The sequence below is a fragment of the Podarcis gaigeae genome (assembly GCF_964106915.1).
Source record: "Podarcis gaigeae genome assembly, chromosome: 1".
NCBI lineage: Eukaryota > Metazoa > Chordata > Lepidosauria > Squamata > Lacertidae > Podarcis > Podarcis gaigeae.
The window spans coordinates 28,441,446-28,464,187 of NC_139678.1; the positions used below are offsets into that span (position 1 = coordinate 28,441,446).

At 41.5% G+C, this 22,742-nt stretch overlaps 1 protein-coding gene across 32 annotated transcripts in view; it reads right to left on the minus strand.

Annotated features, from left to right (window-relative positions):
- NRXN3 (neurexin 3) overlaps window positions 1-22,742 on the minus strand; it is a 1,202,656-nt gene that overhangs the window by 386,846 nt on the left and 793,068 nt on the right. The window lies entirely within an intron of this gene.

Below are 22,742 nucleotides of genomic sequence, written 5' to 3' on the forward strand. Positions count from 1 at the left end.
TTTGGAATAATAACACTGGAGAAAGTCGCAACTGAGAGGCAATATCAGAGATAGAGAAAACAGGAGAAGAGCAGTGAAACTTTAAAGAGAAGTCCCTGTTAAGAGATAAGGAAAACCTGTAAGGTGAGTCACATATGGAAAGCAGAGTTTGTGCTCACCTTCATAACAAGCAGTGGGAGTGGACACTTCATGCTTCATAAATAACTTCTAGTTTGTTGTAGGTTCTAAAAAATATTCTTCCAGTTTAGTGATCTGGACAAACGTGAACTATTTCTTGTCTCCCTACAGCATTATGTGTCTGCCTCTATGAGCAGTGCTAAGGTGAAGGGAGATCAAGACACAGTAATGTTTGTTGCTAACACCATGGTCCTGATAACATTGTCTTGCTAGACATGATTGTTTCCACATGGCCTCTTGGATGTATTCTTCAGGTCTGGTCACCTTCCTGATTCATGCAGTACAAAGCGGCAAGTCTTGCTGCCTGAGGACTGAAAGGGTATGGACCAGAGCCATGCGGTCAATGGACTAGGGGGACTAGGCTAGTCCCCTAAATGTCCCGAGTAGAGTATTAAAATATTAAAGCCTGGTGTCTCCTTCCCAAAGTCCAGGAAGCTTCTGCCCAGCTTAGGGAGGTGTGATGACATCGCCCCCCGCCAGCACCCTCGCCAGCTGGCACCTCTGGCCCTAACTGTTCCCATATGAAAAAATGTCACCGCATGCCACTGGTATGGACTATTTAGTAAACCTGAAGTAGCAACGTATAGCCCTTCCTGCATGCTACTTGGATCACGTTCTCAGAGGGGGAAAATACTGGGGAGAATCTCACTATAGAACTGGCTTCACAGACTGCTTCAAAATCCTCTTGCTATCCAGAATAGCAAATAAATGGAGTGGTTAGGTTTGGTGCTACCCAGTGGGGATTCATTGCCTCCAGAAATGGATAGCAAATATCAAAGCACCTTTGAAATGCCTGTGCAATACCCACCTGTGGCTAGCCTAATCTGCTATTCCATTGCAGAGAGTTCTGCACAAAGAGGTAGCAGAGACACTGTTCCATCACCAGGAAAAAACTGTTATCCCAGCTGGAAAGAGAATCACTTCTTTGTCAAACAGATTTCACTGAGATGTACCTCTAGCAGTTCTCTCCCCCCCTCCCCAGTCCCCATCAACTCAAAGCTCTGGGGATCCTTTTGGGACACCCCAGAGTAGGCCTTGCCACATTTTCATTTCTGAAGGTTGGCTATTCACAATGCACCGGTCCAAGATAGCCCCACTCAAAAAAGCAGCATGTTCTGTTATTTATGTGTGCCTCATTAAGATTTAATGTTCCCTCTCTGCAAAATGCTCCCTGAGAGGCAAAGTCTGGTTTTCACGAAGGTCCCAATGGAATGAGAAACCTTTCAGTCTTACTTGGCAGCAGGGTGGGGTGGGGTGGATACAGTAATCTCTCCAATCAGACAGGCAATCTGGTGCTTCTGTGCAACACACTTGAGTTCCAAGAGAGAAATGGAAAGATGGGGCTAAAAATAAACCATTGAAACTCTACAAACATCACACTCCAAAGCTATTTTCCATATTACTGAAAGCGGAGGCAAGAGCACCTTAGGCAAGGAAACAGCCACACAGTAAAGCCACTTCTTTCATTTTCCATGACAAGCACTGCCTTGTTGGACATTTTTCTTAACCATCTGAAAATTTAACATAGAGTGTACGAAACACAAAATACAGTGGTTACGTACTTAATTCGTTCCGGAGGTCCGTCTTAACCTGAAACTGTTCTTAACCTGAAGCACCACTTTAGCTAATGGGGCCTCCCGCTGCTGCTGTGCTGCCAGAGCACAATTTCTGTTCTCATCTTGAAGCAAAGTTCTTAACCCAAGGTAATATTTCTGGGTTAGCGGAGTCTGTAACCTGAAGCGTATGTAACCTGAAGTGTATGTAACCCGAGGTACCACTGTATTCAGGTAACAGTACCAGGGAAATGTTTTATTATATTTCTGAAAATATAAGGGCTTTATATTGACCAGGGCAATTTACAACAGCACAAAAATTATAAAATCTTATAAAGCATCTACTACCATAATAAAACAACCATTTTAAACTCTGCTCAGTTAAAACTCAGACATAATTTCCAGATTAACCAGGACTAAGTAGCAACAAATATGGAATATGAACAACTGCAGTTTGGATTTGCTTTAACATGCCAACTGGGACTCCTGGCTACAGCTTGTGGTTAGTGTGGAGAGAGCTCAACTGCGAATAACAGTTGACACACTAAGTGAAACTTTGGCTTATTTTAGTATAGTACTGCAGTAAAAAGGACTGGGGAGGATCAAAGATGCTGCAAGCTCCTCTCTGGCAACCTGCACATTCATGCAGACTCAGTAAGCCACAGGTTGGGTTAGTGTGCCATGCAAGCCATTTCTTTAAACTCCTTTAAACCACACCTTGTGCAAACTTTAATTTAGGCACACATCCAAGTTATATGAAGAAGAAGAAGAAGAAGAAGAGGAGTTTGGATTTGATATCCCGCCTTTCACTCCCCTTCAGGAGTCTCAAAGCGGCTAACATTCTCCTTTCCCTTCCTCCCCCACAACAAACACTCTGTGAGGTGAGTGGGGCTGAGAGACTTCAAAGAAGTGTGACTGGCCTAAAGTCACCCAGCAGCTGTATGTGGAGGAGCAGAGACGCGAACCCGGTTCCCCAGATTACGAGACTACCGCTCTTAACCACTACACCACACTGGCTCACACCATATATGACTGGGATGTATCTTTCATAATACTGGCCAGAAGAATCTTTGCATTTCTTTGAGCACATTTTTGGATACAGGACTGAAGTTGTCTCAGTAGCACTCACTGCCTTGCTCATCTAATGGCTTTCTCTGCTTTCCATTCTTAACTCATCTGCTAAATACAAAGTGGTGGTGAGGTGGAATCAGATGGGGAAAACAACATTTGGAATAGTTGGTTGTATCAAAATCTACGAGGATCGTATCATTTGACATGTTCTTTGTCACATCTGCACTTATTCACACTCATTGTGTAGAGAAAAGAGCAACTTTCTGGGAACCAGAGGCAAAAGCAGGTGGAGCAATGAATATAACATTTACCTGTGTACAGTAGCCTAATTTTGCACACACACATGCAACCCTCACTAGGCTCCATTCAGGCAAGCAAGATACAGCACGATAGGTCAAGGACACACTCCAGCCAGGCATTAACACTCAAGGGTTGTGTGAAGGGAGAGCAGTGAGGAGTGCAGCCTGTGGGAAGTATGTGTGGCTGAGCAGGCTGTGCAGCTCTGGGGGAGTCCTCAGGGCCAGATAGTGTCTAGGAGGGTGACATTTGGCCCCTGGGGCTGAGGCCTATTCCATTGGTAGGTAAACTAAGGCCCAGGGGCCAGATCAGGCCCAATTGCCTTCTAAATCCAGCCCACGGATGGTCCGGGAATCAGCGTGTTTTTACTTGAGTAGAATGTGTCCTTTTACTTAAAATGCACCTCTGGGTTATTTGTGGGGCATAGGAATTCATTCTTTTTTTCCCAGAATATAGTCCAACCCACCACAAGGCCTGAGGGACAGTGGACCGGTCTCCTGCTGAAAATGTTTGTTGACCCCTGGCTATTCTAAGCCCCCTTTTAAAAGTTCCCTTACTAGTGCTGTTGCTGACTATCCTGTGGTTGCTCCGGAGACAATCAGAGAACATATTTATACTGTACCTCACTTTTATACCTGAGTTGCTTTTATACCTTTTATACCTCTTTATACCTCTATACACTGTTATACCTCTGAGTTGCTGTGACAATGTGGCCAACAACCATGCAGTCAACACCTCCCAGTGGGCTCTTGCTTGCATGGCTGCTAACTATACCGTCAGAGCAACTCCTGGAGGCAGAATTCTTTAGACATTCTGTGATTAATATGGGAGTCACTACAGGTCATACTGCAAATGCGCTGGTAAGACAGTCTTGAGAGGGCATTACCTAGAAATATTTTATAAGAAGGAAACATCAAAAAAGGGGCTGAACTTCCCACTATTACAGGTTGCCTACATCTATCCTCTACCCTGCACATTGTTCTGGGGGTTCGCTGGACCCCCCAATTAAATTTCAGGGGGTGCACAGTGAAAGGAGGGCAGGATAGCCCTGCTGCACAAGTGGAAGTCCTTGCCCAGGCCTTCCCCCTGACAGGTACACATTTGTTGAATCTCACCAGCCTAGTCACAGTCTTTCTCACTGTGCTATCTGTATTCAAACTGCAGCAATTATTTCCAAATGTGTATCTACACATGAAAATCAGCATATGTATTTTCCCCCCAATGCAAATCTGTGTCCTCTTCTGTCCTCTTTCTTGGCAATGCACAAGTAGCTACCTTACCCTGGAGGGATATTTTCACTCACATTTTTTTTGTAAGCAGCTACTCCCCCCACAGATGAGCAACGGATGGTTCATTGAAGTGAGGAGAAAAATACACAACTTTAAAATGTGTAAAGCTCTGCAGCCATTTCTGAAGACTTTGGAATATCTTTTTTGCCGTTGTGATGGGCACAGCTCATCTCTGCCCATAGTAAATGAAAGCTGACTCCAGCAGCTGAGGCCAGGGCTCTGTCAATGCAACAGAGCAGAAAACACTACACACACAGAGAGAGAGAGCTGCTGAAAACAGTGGTGCATTGTTAGTAAATAAAAAAGATTTTCGTGAACACCGTTCTCATTGGAGGTTTGTTCCAATGCACCCTCTACAGCCCTACTGGGGAACATTACTGTGTTTCACTCACTCTTCATTTTGACATCTTATGCTCAATACTTAATATATACTGAGATAACTTCCATCGCATTCCAGATGGTTAGCCAAGAGAGGGAGGGGAGAAAGACTGTGCACACCGAACCCATAGTTAGGTGAGCCCAGTTATTAAAAATGAATTAATAGGCTGTAATGATATTAGGGGGTGCAGTTCATTTATTTTCAGTTAATCTCTAATTAGTGAGCAAGTAAAATTTTATGTACAGTTCCATTGCCATGCACAGACTAAAGGACCTCCTCATGTTTAATCTAGTTTTTTATGTACATTGAAATGTGTTAGAACTAAGGGTCACAATTTAAGATATTATCAACATTCACAGTGCATTTTCTTTTGCTGTTGCTGCCAAAGTCTGAGACTGAAGATAGTAGTTTTTAAGGAGAGCTGAAAGTGACAGGAAAGAACCAATGTTGCCTAGAGTGTACACACATTTATTTTGTAGCATTATGGTCTCAGGTAAAACAGGTTTGCAGGTTTCTGAAGCACTGCAATACCTGTAAAAACTGTTTGGCCTAGGGATCATCTGGTCTCCCTCATCCTATTTTAGTATAGTTCTGGGAGTTCACTCTATCCCACATTCTTCTTCATCTGTCTTCTGGTTTAACTTTGAGAGTTTCTAAAATTGATTTTTGTATTGGAGCACCACTGTTTTTTAGTTCATGTCCTTTCTCTTTTAGATCAGGGATGTGCATCCAAGGATAGCTCAAATCACAACAATGGCAGTGAATGGCATCATTGTGGTTCTTTTATACCACATTCCGCTCTCTGAAATATTAGCTATGTATTAAACCTTCCAATTATTTCCATGTACTTGTCTGCCTTGTTGAAGTCCCAAAATTGTTATTCCACATGGTATTTCAGAATCTCCCACAAATGCCTATTCAAAACAAGAACAGGCTTAATTCTGCCTCCTAATTTGGAACCAAGCAAGTAGCTTTGTACTATTTTTAAAAATTACATGGAGGAACATATCCTTCATCTTATTTAAACACATTTTAACAACTGTTACAGGAGTTTTGGGATACAGAGAAGAACAGAGCTTGTTACCATGCCTTATTCAGAATCCAGAGCAAAGCCATTGTCCAATCTTAGTCATAAGAAAGAAAGAGAGAAAGAAACATCTTTCCAATCTGTGAAACAGCTTAACTACATCTATTCTCTCTTCCCTCCCCACACCTCCCAAGAATGACAATAATTGTTCGGAAGCTTGCTGCTCTATTTGGGATCCCCATCTGCGACTTCAAATACACAGTTTTAGTTCTTGGAATGAAATTCATGGATATTCATAACATACTTATAAAAATCTATTGTGTGCATCCAACCAGAGATTCCATATGCTTTGCTCCTGACTATGCCATCAGTTATGTACCTGGTCATCAGAGAGAATATTTAAAGCTGCCAAATGCATTATGAATCCACCCGTTCTTTGAAGAAGTAATAGTAAATAATGACTATTGCAAAGAGCCAAAGATTCCAAGTTTTATTCCTGTCTTATTGCAATGTTTGAAGTAAGTTTTTTTTTAAAAAAAAAAACTTCTAAAAACTTTTTGAAGCTGACTTGAAAATGAGATCAGCACCATGGAGAGTTACCTAGACAAAGAGGACTATGGCACAGAACAAAGTAAGTCTGAGCTGCAACCCTAGTCACACAATATTTAGCAAAGCTAAATATTAATTGATGTAAATGTTAGGTGGTCTTAAATAGTCTTTCAAAGGAAGAATTTTAGTATCTACATGTTTCATTAAGATTCTAAAATATAACCCTCTTTATCTGAAGACATTTCTAGCACTGAACCTCTCTAGTGCTCTCAAAAGCACATTTACTTGAAATACATCTTGCCTACTTAAATTAGCTGGACTTTTTAATTGGTTTATATTAGTGTTAGAATTGTTTAAAAATATTATAATTATAATATTTATACCACACCCATCTGGCTGGGTTTCCTCAGCCAGTCTGGGTGGCTTACAGCACATATAAAAACATAGTAAAATGTCAAACACTAAAAACTTCCAATTGACTGTATACTACCTTCACTCCCTCCCTGGCAGAAAGTCACTTATTATACAAATACAAAATTTAAAGAACTGTAATGGTAATGTAGGTGTTTTTACATGGCTCTTGCTGAGAGATGGGAAACCTGCGGTTCTCCAGGTGTTGCTGGACTACAATTCCCAGAGGCCATGGTTGCTGATAGAGTGAATGGGAGTTATAGTCCTAAAACATCTGCAGACACATGTTCCTAATTCCTGCTCTAAATGTTCCCTGTGCTTCTATTTGAAATATTATACCATGTAACATTCTTCCTATTTAATTTCATGTGTGTGCCATGCTATACAAGTCCTGTTCTTTCATTTTTTTTTATACCATGCACCATATTTGTTCCCACCTTCTAAACCAGTTCCAATTTATCTGTATCCGTTTTAAAATGTGGTGCCCAGAATGCAACTCTGTACTCCAGATGAGGTCTTACTAGTGTAGCGTAGAGTGAAACTAATACTTCTCATGACTTAGAAACTATGCCTCTATTAATGCCGCATAAAATCATATTAACCTTTTCTTGCAGATTCATTACACTGCCAACTCATGTTCAGTTTGTGACGGACTCCAATCTCAAAATCCATTTTACATATACTGCACTAAGCATACAGCAGTGCATTTGATTTTTTAAAAACCTAAATTTGCATTAGTCTCTGTTGAACTACATTTTGTTAGTTTCAGACCAATTTTCAATTGTATTAATATCCTTCTGAATTCCCCTCTTCTGAAGGGTTAGCTACCTTCTCCCTGTGGCTTTTCTTTCATGCACCTTACACATGAAGGTATGTCAGGAATTGGTTAGAGATTCCATTTTTGGCAGAGTTAGTCTCCCACAAGATGTCAGAATAGTTGAAGCCCCCCCCCTTGCTACATTTCCCCCCTTCCTTGAGACATACATAATTTCTTTCAGAAAAGCATAGTCCACATACTCTTCTTACCCATGGGGCTACTGTGTTCACTATCTTGAATTTCTGTGCAGTGTCCACATTTTTGGCCTATAATGCTGCTTTAAAAAGTTAAATTATTCAGTTGCTACATTCCAATCATGGCAGTCATTTCGCCATGTTTCCATTAGTCATACCTACTGAGACGTATTTACCTTTCTGGACTAGAGTTTCAAACTCATTTTCTTTATTTCACATACTCAGTGAAGTAGTACATAAACACTGGAAGTCAATGATATTATGTTCCAATGTCTCTATTGATGTTTTGTAGATATGCTAGGCATTATCTTTGTTCTCAAAAGCGCACCATTCAATACTAGCACATTTTCCCCTTTCCAAATATACTGTGCTCCATTCACTCTTGCAATCAGAGCATATTCAATGGTTGAACTTTTTGGTGAAACAAGTGATGGTCAGTTTAAAAATCAACTTAAACAACACCACTCGAGTTCAACGCTGGTCAAACCTGCTGGGAGTACAGCCCCATAAAACATACATTGCAAAACACCGTTCCTACATTTTCCCTCTGAAACTATGCCTCAGTCCTGAACTTGTGGAGAAAACCCATAAGCGAACTTATTTTCAGATGGATGGGACAATCAGTTTGGTGTGCAGTACAGTGGTACCTCGGGTTAAGTACTTAATTCGTTCGGGAGGTCTGTACTTAACCTGAAACTGTTCTTCACCTGAAGCACCACTTTAGCTAATGGGGCCTCCTGCTGCTGCCACGCCGCCGGAGCACGATTTCTGTCCTCATCCTGAAGCAAAGTTCTTAACCTGAAGCACTATTTCTGGGTTAGCGGAGTCTGTAACCTGAAGCGTATGTAACCCGAGGTACCACTGTACATGCATCTCACCGTGGGGGAGATTCATAGGTCATCACTTTGAGTTATCATGAGTTATCACTTTGTTCGTCATGCTGGAAACATGAAACTAGGAAGTGTGACTCAACCACACTTCCCTTCTCTCCAAAAGTGACCCTCTCTGTATATGGCCTTCTATGCTGAGAATAGCTGTATCAAGGAAATGGTTGATGTACACTGGTCATCTGTCTAAGTTCTCATGATTTAATACAGGGGTGGGGAGACTCAGCTTGGGGGCCAAATACATCCTTCGGGGCATCTCTATCTGGCTCTTGGGACTCACTCAGGGCTACATCCTTTCTCCCCAGGCAATACCCCTTTCCCCATGCCCTCCTTGAGTGTATTTGCCTGGCTGGAATGTGTCTTTGAATTATGATAATGCCTCTTATCTGTCTGTCTGGAGGATGTGTGGATGTATGTCAAAACTAACCTACTATACAAAGGTGAAATTCAAGTACATGTATTGCTTTGCTCACTGTTACCTCTGGCGCCATCCAAGTGTCCCTACGAAGCCTGCCCAGATGTGAATGCAGTCCTTGGTCTGGAAAAGGTCCCCCTCTCCGATTTAATGGCACCAAATAGAATAAATACATAATTAAAATCACAGGGGATTTTTTTAAATTATTGCCAAAACATTTAGAGTTGGATGTGAAACAACACTAGTTCTCGTGGATGTGGGATTCAAGTCTGTGCTGCATTTTCGGCTGAGATTATAAGGACTCTCTGACAATTGCAGTCCCAGGAAATTGGAAGTAAATTGAGATGATTGTCTTTTATCGGAGCAGCTTGATGGAATTATTAAAAATGCAAGCAAGCTTTCAGATATGCATAACCCTTCTTTAAGGTTATGAGGAAGGTGATGAGCTATGCTGAGTACATTAGTATTTCAAATATCACTATTAAGCACACAGGGGATGTGAGTTCAGGAGAAACCTAGAGGAAGACATAATTAAGAACTGTGCATTTAATATTTGATTATTTGGATGTTAACTGAATGATCAGGGCAAGCTACCACATTTAGAACAGGGATGGGAAACTTCTGTCTCTCCAGATATTTTTGGATTCCCATTATCCATGACCATTGGCCAAACTGGCTGAGTGATGGAGTCCAACACCATCTAGAGGCCAAGAGGTTCCTCATCCAAGATTTAGCAGGAAGTAACTTTGGCCAGTCAAATTGAAGCATTTTGCTCCAGTCAAATTGAAGCACTTGGTATCAGTGGGAGAGATTGAAGCAGATACTTAACTCACCCTCTGGACCCAATGGCATTCAAAAGTACTTAACATTTGGAATTGGATCATGACTTTTCTTTATTTAAAAATATATGCCACTGGATAGAGGGGAACCCTTACTTTCACCAATTCTTAAAAATCTGGCAAGGACCATGAGTTGCTTGCTACTGGGATGAAGTAATATGCAAACATAAGATGGTATGTTATTAGATGAAAGGGTGTATCTTACAGCAGGGATGGCAACCTGATCACATGCCAGCAGTGGTCGAGGCCAGAGGCCAAAGTGGCTGGAGCAACAAGTGTAAATTTTACATGTGTACATTAGCCTGAATTCTACACACACACACACAACTCTATGCACCATTAAGAAAAGCAAGTGGTACTACCAGAGTTCAAGGACACATGACCCTCACGATCCCTTTCAACTCTACAATTCTATGATGATTCAATGATGATTTCAGCCAGGTAAAAGACAAACAGGGTGTGAAGCAGTGAAAGGTTGCAACCGGGGGACAATTCTGATAGCCAGAGAGAGAGGCCTGGAGGGCTGAATTTGGCCCTTGGACCTGAGTCTCCCTGCCCCTGTCTCACAGCCAGGCACAATTCAAGTGTAGATGCATATTTTTAACTTGGGTGTCAGGTATCTTAAGGGCTGTCCTCTCTCATTTCAGCCAGCCTGAACTTTACAATCATCACCTGATTCCCTCCTCATGATCCCCCTGCCTCTTGAGGGTAGGTGGGCAGAGACTGGGAACTGGCATCCAGTGTGTGGAATATTCTCTCTTGAGAGGCTCACCTAGTTCTGTACCTGATGATGGCTACCTGACACAATCCGGACTGTTTTTCTATGTTGTTAACCTCACCAAAATCCTCTGTACACATAAGAATGTGTCCAAATAATTATCTTAATGCGAAAACCTGGTGATGTATGCCATATGTGAATATAGTCCTAAAACCCTATTCTTTTAAGTCAAATTGCTTGTATGACATAGCAGAGGTGATCCATAAAGCAATTTATTTCTCTCTCCTTTGTGCCAATCCATGCTAATTCAGATAATGTTCGCTGATGATTTGCTGCACTGAATTATTGAAATAAATCCATACGTATCGAGCTAATTGATTAGCTCTCCACATCTAAGGTAAAGCCAGCATTAATCACATTGAGTTGGACAGCTTTTCCGTCTAAATACCAGCTGATAAGGGAGTCAAGAGAATAATAATTTGGAGTTCACCTGAAGTGTTGGCAATGTGGGGTGCCAGGTTCCAGGTGGGCTGGTAACAGAAAGCAGCCTCAAATTGTTCCAGCTTAAGGCAGTCAACACTATGAAATGCCTGGCCTTAATTCCACACAGCACATGAAGAACAGACACTACCATCTTAAATGACTGAACCCTGTCCTCTCTCCAATGTGCTCAGGAGGATAGTGTCTATCACGGGTGGGGAACATTGTTGGGCTGAGGATCACATTTCCCCAGGGAAAAGCTGGTGGGGTCTGTATTCCTGTAGTGGAGAGGATCAGGCACCAAAGTGGGTGAGGCTGGACTCATATGCAACCACTCACACTTCTTTCAGTGGAAGGAGCTGCAGTTGCCCATTTTGTACAACACCAAAGGCCTTTCCCCCTGCCAGCAGAACATCTGGTGCTCAGGTAAGGTCCCAGAGGATCTGCTGAAATGGGCTGTGGGCCACACCTGGCCCATGGGCTGAGCATTCCCTACCCCTGGTGCATACGTTGTTCTTCACTTTGCCTCCCTCATAGTGACTGGCTCAACGTTACCACAAGAAGCTTTCTGTCCAAGAGCTTATCTGAACCTGTCTTCCTGGTCTAATTCCACTATTCTGTTAATTCCCTGTTTTTGCTCTCCTCTTGGATGAAAGGTTGGGCTCAGTCTGCCTTCATTGTTGCTTTTCTTTCTGGACTGCTTCTCAAACAACAAAGTGTTTTGTTCTCTGAATTTGTTAGTGTCTTTCTTGATATTCTCTTCCATGCTTGCTGTGATTAGTAAGAAACTGGCTTCTGCTATTTCACGAACCAGCATCCAGCATGATCATGATGGCCTCCTCTCCCCTTTTCTCTAGTGGCTCTTCAGATTCAACAAGAAGATGGTTCAAGTGCTATTTGGAAAGTGGGAGAGAAAGGCTGTGACATCTAAAAACTGTTCCGGATTATTGCTGAATTAACCCAAGGCGAATCACACTGAATAATCACTTCCTTACAGGGTTGAACAAACTCATCTCTGAAATGTGATCAAGTTGATTCAGTATTAAATAGTGACTCCTGAGCACTATGACATTTTTCATTTCCCATTCACTCAGAAATATGCTGATATTTTCATAGAACTGTTTACACAAATTGGCACAACTCCATTGCACATCAAGTCAAAGATCTTGGCCAGATCTACATGGCAAACTGTTATTTCACCCACAGTATGGTCCAAAATATAGCACAGCTCTTCTTTATTTTTATTTTTATTTTAAGAAACCATATGAGCTCTTGTGGAGGTTATTGACACTTGTTACTTAGCTACCCCAATTTAGTGATAGGGGAAACCATTTTAAAAGACAAATTCTACAATTAAAAAAAAACAAACCCAAGTCCTAATATTACTGGATTTGAAAACACAACAGAAAACAGGTTGAAGAGCATCTTGCATTCCAAAAATCAGTTAGTTAAAAAAACATATTGGTATAATGTTCTATTGATAAATAATAATGATTTGCTTTTCTTGGTTCTTTAAACTTAGTATCTGAATGAAACGAAATCTATGAATAAACCCATACACAGTTACTTTTAAGCATTCCTAATTTATTTATTTTTTACAACATCTTATGTCTTAGACTGTGTAAGATGTTTACAGAAGCCTGCACTGGCACCAATAAAAGCTTCCCCCTTGATGCAAATAGAAGGTGAAGAGTGATTTTTGTGAGGACTGTGGCAGAGTGGGAAGGGTTAAACTCACCCTCCACACCCCTGCAGTCCCAATACTACTCAGGCTCCCCCATAGCGGCAATTTATATAACAAAAATGTGCATGTTGCATTCACACAATTAACACCATGTCTCATCTGGCCCCTTAAAACATGGAGGCTAGTTTATTTAATGATGTCCCTTCCAAGACATTACAACATTTTACCCATATCTTCTCCCTCTTCAACATTGTTTCCAAAAGTTAGCTCCAATTTTGATCTGCTTTTGGTTAGGGGGATAGCAGTTTTCTAAACGAGAGATTTTACAGATGTTCTGTACATTAACAAACGGCTACTGAAACAACCCTCTGTAATTTCTGCAGCACTAATTCGATTTACTTGTTATCCCTGCTTCTGTTGCTGGCTTTACAGCATCCAGTGTGCACATTTAATCTAGCAAGTAAACTAGATTGTCTTAAATGTTTTAAATTTGTTCCAGATTGCATCTAACATCCAATCACTACATAACTGCTGCAAATATAAAACATTTACCAGCAACAGCAACATCCAGTTTTTGCACATGAAGAGTATTTTTTTTTTTTTGCACAGAACAGCTCCTGAATAGCAACAAGAGCCTATGCTGTGATTTCACACTTCATAGGCAAACCATTGGTCAAACTAAGTTACAATGCAACCTGTTACCCAAAAGACTGTGAGAGCCCTTCACAAACAGCTGCAACATGCATTTCTCATTGAATCACTCATGCTCGCCTCTGCCATGGTCCCTACACTTGGGAGAGTACAAACGGACTCTTAACTTCTTTGAATTTCCTGAACTTCTGAATCCATAGTCCATCATCATCATTATTTGCAAATCTATAGCATGTTAAATAAAGAAAATCAGAATTATGGCCAGGCCTCAACGTGTCTCTTAGAATAACACTGGCCTTCAGCTGGTGGATGAAAGTCTAACCAATGGTGGGTCACAACAGCAGCCCTACCACCCTCCAGATATAGGGTATTTCTTTTATATATGGTAAAGAAATGGGCACCTAAATGCATGCTTAAAGATTGGTCCCAGGTCAGGAAAGGTAGACAACTGCTTAAAAAATATTCCCCCCATGTTACAGATTTTCTCTGGTTTGATTTCCCAGCCAGATGACCTTATGCTACGAGATCACAGGCTGATTCACAAGGAGCTACTCCAGACAACCTGTTTACTGAGCATTCAACCCGTTTTGCTTCACACAGATTAGACGACGCCCAGTCCTTACTGAGTATATTTTCTGATTTTCTGGTTTGCAATGTGGTATATAACAACAAACATTCATCCTGATTTGCTTGTGCAATGATTATACATCTTTCCATCGATCCTTAATTCATCACGCACTTCACAGTGCATTTCTCTGTCACTTCCCTAACTGCAAAAATTCAAAAATTATTCCTTTTTAAGTATTTGTTGTGCCAGGGTGACAAGAGTGCTTTAATCTACTTTAATTGCATGAACCTAGATTTCTGAAGTGCGCTTTAATCCCTCTTGCAAAACAATGACAGCCCAAAGGCACCCAGAGTTCTTCTTGAGTTACAGAAGCCATTTACATGGTAGGTAAGGCAAGTAAGTTGCAGGCAGGTAGGTAGAGGTAAATGACTCTCAGAAACTCTGATTTGTTCTCAGAGCCACCCACATGGTTGAGGAAGCTAGAGATTAGCATTCCAGGCATTTACTCCATTAATTACGATCTCTTTCCAAATTGGCTGTCTCTGAAAGCTGGGGAGAAGCAGAAATGCCAAACTCTTTTCACACATAATTGACATTCACGTTATGACACATTATTGACATGACAAAATCTTTCCTCAGTCAAGCCCCTAGTGTTCTGCCTGACTGTGGCCAATAACAGAAGCTGCAATAGTGATGTACAACAGCACATGGTGATTAATGGAAATGCCATTTTTTTGTTGTTTGCTTGGAGCTTCTGGCAGTTTTTGACATTCTAATGATGACTTCACACCTTCAGTTTAAGCAACAGCTAAATACATTTTCTCTCAGCTTGGCTCTCAGCTGAGGAATATTCCCCTGAGGTAGCAGAAAGATACAACCACTATGTGTTTCTGGTTTATCATGTGACATTCTTTGGGACAAAGGGAAGAGACACGGGCTACACACCATACATTTTAGGCGTGTGACATCCCCCCAATACTCCTGGGAACTGTAGTTTACTCTTCACAGAGCTGTAATTCCCATCATGCTTAACAGACTATGACTCCCATGATTCTTTGGGGGAGGCCATGTGCTTTAAATGTATAGTGTTTCCTCCTGTCCACCTATGTTTTGCACAAATGCATTTTAAAAAAATCACTGGGATATACTATTAGCATCCCACGACTTTAAAAAAATAATTAGAATTCACTATATATATATATTTCCTCTAGCCGCAGGAAAGAAATCTTTAGATGCCTGGCCACATGATCAGTTTTATCTATGATAAGAAGTCCCTAGAATGAATTGAATCTCTTATTTGCACATTCAAAGGGTTGAACTGGAGATTGAAGTGAGATACAAGGAAATTCCAGGGCTTTCAGCTTACCTGCCTCTCAGCACAGGATAAGCAAACAAGTAAGAATTAACAGACTGCTTTCTCTAGTGTGTGAAGTTCTAGTCCTTTGAAGGAACAGGGTGACTTGCAAATGACCTTAAATGGCCAGCAAGGATGGGTGTGTGTGAAACACCTTAGAATCCCTATTATGTAAAGTTAGCAAATGCTGAATTTTGACTGAGACATACCTAAATTCCTGGATCTTCCTTGAACTGTAGATTTATCCTTAATGCATTTAGCCATAATGCAAAAGGACTTGGGAGACAACCCCCACCAATATACACCGCCCCTCCTCATTTTGCAACTGAACTAATATCTCAGTTTTGCACAACCCACTCCCATGGCCTGTAACATGTAGATATCAACACATACCTCCCTTCCCAAGGGTTTTGACTCACAAGGCTTAATTATTACTTTGAATTTCTCAGAGAAGGGTGCTATAGAAGTGCAAATTATTGCCAGGACAGATTTCTCTGTGCAAGCAGGACCCAGAATTCAGCACATTCACAGTGCATGACTTTGACAACAGCAGGGGTTTGGCCAGTCCTTTTACCCTGCTGGTCCCTTGTTCCTTCCTCCCCTTCTCCCAGTCTCATCCAACTAGCCACCACCCCATTTCCATATGTGCACTGGTGATCTCTCTGAGGTGTCAGGTGAAGGATTGCATGCATAGCCCAGATTGGTCCTTGCAGGATAGGATAGGAACCCAATTGCCCTCCCCACCCTGCCTTGTGCACTTAAATGTCTCCTGCCCAGGGAATGATGGCTCAGTCAAGACGCCAGTGAGGAGCCAGAGTTAGAATTGGCAGCTGCTCCATGGCTCTGAGCCAGGTTGATGCTGCCCATTATGGACATGATGTGAATAGTGTTTCTCCCACTGCTTCTTAGCCCGTATCTTCTTATTCAATATATTGAGTTTTGTCTCTTCATTCTTGGTCCTTGGGCAATAACAGGGATTTACAAATACATCAGTCCTAAAGCTCCCCTCTCCCTTTATTTCACCCCTGAATCATAGAAATTTATATATCCATACACCCAGTGCAGAAACTGCAGTCCTGAACTTGACAGTTTGGGAAACAAATCATCCCAAGGTGTCCTTCCTTGTAGCAGACCCCCATGATCCCATTACCCAAAATGGCTAGAACAATTACTATACACCGTGTACAAAGGAAGCACAGCAGAGAGACTTTCTAGAGGTTCAGGCACATGAAAAACGTCTGCCAATAGACACATGGCAAAATCCTGGAAATGTTATTGCTCTGTGATGTCCCAGGGATATTTTTGCCATCAGTATCAGGCTATACAGACACTGCATGCGCACATTCTGTTTCCACAAGGGATGTATAAATTTCGATACAATGAGCTGCATAACAGGTGCAAGGAAACCATGAAGTCTGCATTCCTGAAAATCAAAGCAGGGGAACCGCATCTGCGGATGGCATCTTCTGTGATGGGACTGAGCTGGCAAGCAACCTTGCCCATCAGATTATAATGTTCACAGAATGGTTCTAATACAGACAAGTGGACAGGAAAAGAGACACATCTTCTGTGAATGTTTTCTTTTCTGAGCATCATATTTTCTGCTCTGTACTATAAGCTGATATGCAACCCTCCCAACCAATAAAAAAAATATTTCCACCAATGAGTAGCAGCTCCATGGTAGAGCATCTGCTTTGCATGTGGAAACTCCCATGTTCTATCCATGTTCTCTCCAGTTAGGCTCAATCCTTGGCACCTCCTGTACCTGAAACTTCATGCTGTCCATCACCATTGGCAATACTGAACTAAAGGGGCAATGGCCAGACTCAGCATAAGCCAACATCCTATGTTCCTAAAGCATTTTCAAAGACAGCATGTGGTGAGGGTGTCAAGGATGCTTTTGTTGCTGTTCAAGGAAGTAGCAAACAGTGCTTCTTTTCTAGAAAAAAAAGGTGCCAGTACTGTGTACCGTTGAGTACCGCTAAGGAGGGGGGGGCACTGGTAGCAACCACTGCATTCCCATTACAGAAGCAAAGGACTGTTGACTACTGAACTGGGGCTAAATGTAGTGGTGTATCAGGAAGGGGGTGAAGCCTGTTACAGTTTTATAAGCATTGCAACAAACAACACACAAAGTATCTCAAGCAAATATCATGGTGGAACTACCTGCAATGGCAACTGGGTTGGGTCACTGCCAAGTAGCAGTGCATTGGCAGTTTGGTGGTAATCTGAAAGGGAGAAGTAGCAGGTGAAAGAGGTGCAGAACCCACCACCCACCCAATGTTTCTCCCAGGTTGCTGTCTCTCCCTGCCCGCTGCTCCAAAGCTGAGCTAATTTTTGGTCTTGAGTCTCAGCTGGGAGAAAAGCTGTCTGCTTCCTTCTCTGAACACGACAGTCCCAAATTGGACACTACTGACCAAGTTCAAGTAAGGTACACAGCACACTTCGAAAAGAACAAGATGATATAAACTTAAAAGAAAGAAACTTAAGTCAAGTCAGCTTAAATCAAGGATATAGGGGAAGGCATAACCTAAGCCACAGAAATAGCAGGGGGAGGGGGAGAGAAGAGATATATCACTCTGAGCACATCTAAAGGGGTGGGGGCAAATCCAAGATACATTCACAATGGCAGCATCTTCCGGAGGGTTTTTTGGTTTTTTTAAGGAAGCACAAAAGTGGCTGCATCCATGAAGAGCTTGAAGTGGGGTGTACAGGGAAGGGCGTCAGAAAATTTGAAACCATGAGCTTTATAGGTTGTCTGAAAGAGTCATGTGCTTGGGAGTCAAAAATAAACCAGTCGGCACAAAAAACCCACAAGGCTGGTCTTACGCAACAGCTAAACTAACATCAAGTCAGAACACACATCTTTGGATCTAATCGAGGAGGAGTGGGACGCAGCTTCTTTGCTGAGGATGCGATAAATGTTTAGCTTTGCTGCCTTGCGCAAGCTATTTTAGGAAAACGTTAGGAACAGTGGCGTTTGGCCTTCTGTATGCAAGGAAGCAAAGCAAAGAGGCAGCCTAACAGGAAACATTCCCAGATAATGTTTTAATGTATTGCTTAGTTGTGATGGAATAAGGGCTGGTGGTCTGGATGGGGGTTCTTGTGGTTAAGGAAGAGACATATTTCCACATATCCAACAGTCCCTTCCCATGCCCATACAAAGCATCCCCTCTGTGTTATTTCATAGATGATTTCCTTTCCCTTTGCCCTTTTGCATGATTTAGTCATTTTTCATCATTACCCCTCTCATTGGCCTATGGATGAATGAATGAAGGACTGTAGTATCCTAAATCTTCTCTCCAAAGCCATAATCCTGTGCCCCCAAACACAGAAACTTTGGTAAAATATTAAGAATAAGTGCATTGGTGCCAGTCTGCCATGCGCATGCAACTTACTCCAATTACAGAATATTTTGGAATTTTAAGGATAGAATTCCAGACATCTTCAATGGCTTGGGGTCAAGACTTCTCAACACTGTATTCTAAAAAAATACATTTCATCACAGCTTGAGGCACAAACTTGACTTCCTCAGGGCTACCCAAAAACAAGGCATTATAGCTGTGCTGAAATATCCTAGCTGTCCTACATACAAGCCAATGCTTTAAATACTACTTCACATGGACTCTAGCCTTCAGCCCAAAGTATAAGAATAAACCAACCATTCAGCATTCTATAGCCATATACAGGTGCCCCCACTAAACCCAATAAATCAATGAATGCCAGAATCTAGCTAATGTTTAGGATAGGAAAGCAAAATGCAAGCTACAGAAGTATGCCAGACAATAAATACTAGTTACAGATAGGTAGCCGTGTTGGTCTGCCATAGTCAAAACAAAAAAAAATTCCTTCCAGTAGCACCTTAAAGACCAACTAAGTCAGTTCTTGGTATGAGCTTTCGTGTGCATGCACACTTCTTCAGATACACTGAAACAGGCTGTTTCAGTGTATCTGAAGAAGTGTGCATGCACACGAAAGCTCATACCAAGAACTGACTTAGTTGGTCTTTAAGGTGCTACTGGAAGGAATAAATACTAGGACAGGCTTATGCAAACCAGCCTGGCTGGGCTGGTTGAAAACAAGCCATTATGAAACAATGGCCAGGCATCTACACATCAAAGAAAGTTCTCAGATCTTTTCAAAACAGGGGTTGCCATGGGGATGGGTGGGAGATGGCAGGAAAAAGTCTGCCTTCTACAGGAGGCTTTTGTTTTTGGTGAGAAGTGTGCTGGAAAGAAGAAGGAGAACAAAGGCCACTCCCCCATGAACTGCTGGGCATGCCAGAACTTCATGTGAGGGCTGGTGATCAATGTGAGGGCTGCTGGCTAGAGAGGCAGCAACCTGGAGACTGGGAGCCAAGACTGACTGCTGTTTTGGACCCACGTTTGCTGAAGCTATGAGAAAAGCAATGAGAGGCACTCTTGGGATATACGGTAATATTCTGCACCCCCTCCACTGTAAACACCCAGGTATAAATATGTGTTAATACTTCTTAAAAACACTAACCCCTGCTGTGCCTTGATCTTCCCAATGGAAGCACAATCCTGGGTAAGTCCTGGAACCCCAGGAATCTTGTGCAGCCTCTCGCTTGGTGGAGCTTTGGGTGGCATGTAAGAATACATGCTTTCAGAAACGGCATATCATATGTCTCTTTTAAAAAGGGGGAGGGAACTCTGCAACCCTACATTGCAATTCTGTATCATATTTTTAAAAGCATTTTAAGAACATTTCATGCACCAATTACTTCAAAGATTCAGCGATAGCATTAGAAGTTCAAAGCTGCAGCTTCTTGCTTTGCTTTCTCGTGTTATTTAAAGAAGCTAATGCTAAGAGAGAGGAAAATTGTGTGCAGTTTAACACTCTTCCCCTCCCAAGGTCTTCACTGAATCTCTAACTGTGCCATCATCAGGGTGACTAATTCCATTCGAAAGAGCTAAAACTAGCTATGTACCATAGTGCTGACTATGGATATATTGTCCAAATCAACATGAAAGGGGAGAGGAATGCAGGAGATGAATACTTGGAAAGAGTGAGCTTGCTGTTTCCATATATCATATGAGATGCCTTCAGGAAACATATCAGGGTTCATTTGCCATCCTTGCAATTACCTGCTACGATTAGGTGGAATCTTAATGGGCACCATTATGATCACTGTCTGTGGCAGATTGTACACTTTTAATCAATGGCATCCGAATTAAAATAAGGTTGGGGGGACCCTTGGCTGCAGGCATTAGAAGACTGGGTTTGAAACCTGTTGGAGTTATTGTTAGATAAAGATGTAGAATTTTCTGAAAATCTCAGTGTCTAGCTTTTCCATACGATTTTATCTAATTTCCATGTAACTCCTTGATCTCAATGAGAAGCAAGCGTGTTTTATTTATTTTTTGTTTACTGATTCTACTAAAAATATAAACAATTCTCGCATGTGAATTATTATACAATATTAAACACATATACAATCTAAGTTTCATAAAGTAATCAGAAAATAAACAGATATAACAAAAATGCATATAGCTGTATAAAAATACTTATGCAGTAATACTTTTAAAATTATACTGCAGAAATAAAATGCCACATGAGGCTTGACTCTTTTATATTATATGAATAATATATGTATTTTTGTATATAATTTTGCATATTTGTCAGGTTTATAGAAAAACTTGAACAAAATACAAGTGTCTTGGGGAAATATGGGTGCTCAGTGCAAGGGGTGATCTGATGTGAACATGACTCAACAATGATGGAACAATCAGTCAGTCAGTCAGTCAGTCAATCAATCAATCAATCAATCAATTTACAGTCATAGCCTCTCTAATGTTGGAACTATCAAATTCTGTGTACAAATCCATTTAAAACCAATACCACCAAGCTATGGTTTCATATCTAACTCTGGATATGCATACTAAATATGAAATCAGTGAACTGTTGAATTCTTTGGGGAAACCTGAAGTATGTGGAATTTTGTATCATTGCTACTTCTGCTAAACAAGAAGCTAGAGTGGCTCACTATAAGACAGCTCCTTTCGCAGAGGAAGAGAGCAGCGGGTGATGCTCCACCTCTAATCCATCATCTTAAATATCAGCTTATAAATGCAATGAAACATAAAACACCATCAGACCTGAAAAATTGCCATAATTCCAGTCATGCTGCAAACTAACCATTAAGTGCCATGTTCTGTGTAATTAGGGCATTACTTTATGAACGACATGCATGGCATTTATAAGCAAGACTAAGGGCTTGGCAAATCAAAGATGCCACTTTAAATGACAGTTTCAAAGAAGCCTGTTACTCCATGTACGGGTACCCCCATGTCAATGGAAACCCTGTAATGGAGAGGAAAAATGATACCCCCATACCAAGGCCAGGCAAAACAGCTTCAACTTAGGCTATCTTGCTTCTCAGTTCCAACATATACTCTCTTCTGAAAGCTCCCAATTTTTAAATTAGCTTTCTGATCAGGTCAGAAGCAAACGGGTTAGTTTAGGAACTAAACTTTAGTTGCTGGCCCTTTTTGCAAAGTAAATCTGGTGCATTTAAATGCTTGCAGAAACACTTTCAGCAGTTTCCCTCTAGGATGAAAGAGCCCTAACCCTAACCATCAGCCCTGGAATTCTCTGCATAGCAGGAAGGGAACCGAGGTCTGTGACGAAAACATGAATGGAATAAAAGAGTGTGCATGTGGTTCACTACCAAGAATTTTGGTGTGAGGCTGGAAACGTTAATGAGCCTGATTTAACACATAATCTCCACTCAAGCATGGGAGATAATGCATGCACAGATTAGACGGGGAGATGCAACGCTCTTCAATGTGACCCCTGTTCATACTACAATGCGTAGATAAAGACAGACATACCCTTGTGTATTGAAACAGGCATGGGAACGCACATATCTTGCCACTGTCTCAAGTTGTCTGCACATTGTTGCACCTGACCATATCTGGAACAAGACAACTTGGCACAGAATGAAAGATCAGGCTGAGAACATGGCTGTATGTTTTCTGTGAGGGCTCTGCTATTGGATGCTTAAGGACCCTGAAACATCAACCTCTCATAAGCAACACTCTGTTCTATCATTCATCCTCGGGGGGCTTCTAGACAACCTGTTTATTAAGCATTCATCCTTACTTGTTTGCTGGGAGATTAGATAATGCTGGCTGTTTACTGGCCATTTAGTTTGCACTGAAAGGTGAACCAAACTAATTTGTACATTTCAAAACAATATGCAAACTGAAACACAACCATCCTTTGAAATTCTCACTTCTCCATATTTATCCATCCAAGTGATGTGTACAAAGATGCATGTACTGGGGCAAAGTGTAATAAATAAAAATGCATATATTTGTGAAAATAACATACATAAATGCATTATATTAGGGGAAATT